The sequence below is a fragment of the Penaeus chinensis genome, chromosome 24, assembly GCF_019202785.1.
Source record: "Penaeus chinensis breed Huanghai No. 1 chromosome 24, ASM1920278v2, whole genome shotgun sequence".
Lineage (NCBI taxonomy): Eukaryota > Metazoa > Arthropoda > Malacostraca > Decapoda > Penaeidae > Penaeus > Penaeus chinensis.
This window is the reverse complement of record NC_061842.1, coordinates 9,904,360-9,906,859: the sequence shown is the minus strand read 5'-3', so window position 1 is coordinate 9,906,859 and position 2,500 is coordinate 9,904,360.

Sequence of the window (2,500 nt, the reverse complement as noted above, 5' to 3'; positions counted from 1 at the left end):
ATATGAAAAAAAGAGATGTTTTATAAGAATCTCTCTGAACCTCTGGTGTACCTCCACCTCGGTGCCATGGCCTTAGCTGATGGAAGCCAGGCTTCCATGATGGAAAAAATTGGGGTTTCCCATGGTGCTGATACAGTTATTGACTGAACCAAAGTATCGATGGTAGAGAGATCTATACCGACTTTCTCGACGAGGTGGAGTCTCGTGGCAAAGGGCCTAGTGCCGCCATTGCCATTAGGGTGGCTCGGGTCTCGGACCACCTTTGCGGCATAGGTCAGTGCTAACTGGCCGCGTCTGAGTCGAAGGGAAGCATTCAAACCTTTTAAAATTGAGTTAGATGCCGAGCCATACACGATTGAGCCATAATTTACTTTAGACCTAATCATAGCTTTATATATCATTAGCAAATACTTTCTATCAGCTCCCCATTTATTTCCTGCAATGTGCTAAATATACTGTTCTTTGGCATTTATTATTTAACTGACCAAAGTGGTCTTTCCAAGTGAGTCTACGATCAAAGAGTTCAAAGAATTTTATATCAAAGAATTTTAGCTGAATTTTGAATGGATATTGGATGATTATCTAAAGTTAGCCTAATGTTTGGCATCTTTCTAAGTGAAAATATTACCCCACTACTTTTTTTGTGAAAAACTTAAATCATCATTTGCCGAAAATTCTGCATTACGCTGGAATGCCATAATGCACAATCATCAGCGTACAGTGAGTATTTAAGATTCCGAGGGGGAGCTGGTAAGATGTCATTGATCATGCATAAAAATAATGTTGGTACAAGACACTTCCTTGTGGGACCCCGTTTGCCAGGACAAAAATGTCCGAAAAGGGGACATTGTCAGAAAATAATTTGACAGCAAAAGTCCTGTCAGAAATGAAATAAAGCATAACATTTTCTGAGTAAGCCATATCAGCATGTCATATCGTAGGGTTTTTCTATATCTAAGAGCACTGAAATAAAAAAATGTTTTTTTGGCAAATGCCTCTTGAATATGACTTTCCAGTTTTACTAGTTAATCAAGAGTTTGGCATCCTTTTCGGAAGCCGTACTGCTTGTCAACTAGCAAATTTCTGGTATTTAAAAAATGCAATAGCCTACTGTTAGCAATTCGTTCCATGACCTTGCATAAACAACTTGTCAACGCAATTGGGCGGTAGGAGATGGCAGATCTGGGATTTCCCTTCCTTTCAATATGGGAATGATGTGGGCAAAGTGCCATTTGGACTTTGGAAAAGTGTGGCTCTTCCAAATTTTATTTTACGCTTCTAGCAACTTAATTATGACATGATTAAGATGCTTTATCATCTCATATCGAATCTCACTTGCGCCTGGGTGTGTTCCTCTACAGGCTTCTAGGGCTCGGACAAGTTCATTCATTGTTAAATCTTGGTTGTAATCAAAGTCATCACCTGTGGCAAGGAGTACAGGTTGCAGATCAGTCACTTCCCGCATTCCTGACCACCATGGATGGTAATTTTCTGAGCTACTTGTACAAGAGAACTTCCTGGCGAGTGCATCACCAATGTCTCTCGATGAAGTTAGTTGTGAATGTTGTTTTTAATTTTGATCGATTTTTTTTTCTTACTGGTTTTATTAACAGTGGACTAAATCTCTGATATTGTTGTATTGCTATTTATTGTAAAGAAAGCTCTGCCATTAGTCTCTTCTTGCTTGTCTTATTATTCTACCAGCTCTTGTTCTTGCTTGTTTGTAATGGCAAAAGTTCTCGATATTGATGTTATTTTTGAAAAGCCTGTAGGCCCTATTGTGTTGGCACAGCGCCCTGCGGCAATCTGGTGTCCACCATGGAACTCTGTTTAAAGCTATCTGTCAAAGTTTTAGGAATGGATTGCTGCATCTTAAATCGAATTCTGAATATTGTTTACTTTATCATCTATGGTTTCTCCAACAATGTTTTACATTAGATTTAGGTACTAAAGGCGTTCTTACAGTGTTACATGAATATTCAATAAAAATAGGAAGGTGATTGCTTCCCTACAAGTCGCCAATGGTGTGCCACAGGCACTTGGCTGCTATTGATAAAGAGACCAAAGTAGAGTCATTTGCCTCTTCAGTGAAAGGGAGGCTTTGGTGGATATACATGCGACTCCACCTCCCTACCCTCTTGATCTTTCCGACACAGATGGTAGTTCCTCAGCGAAACGACCTCATCTGACATGAGGTTGGTTAAATGCGTTTCTTGAAGAACTGTAATATCGGGAGCATAAGACGAGGCTGATAATCTTAGGTCATTTACTTTAGATCTAAGACTTCGACAGTTCCATTGTATAATGGTTAACGCAAATATTATGTTTTATGGGGTTTGGAAGTGCCTTGTCCGCCGGTCTTTATTATATTTTTCTGGGAGGGAGGTTCGTCCTCCTCTCTCTCGCTACCCAGGAGCCTCCCATGGGTATTTTTGGAGACGGTAGCCTCCATGTCCTGTGTCTCGCCGCCAGGGAGACGCGCAGTAGAATATGATCTGTT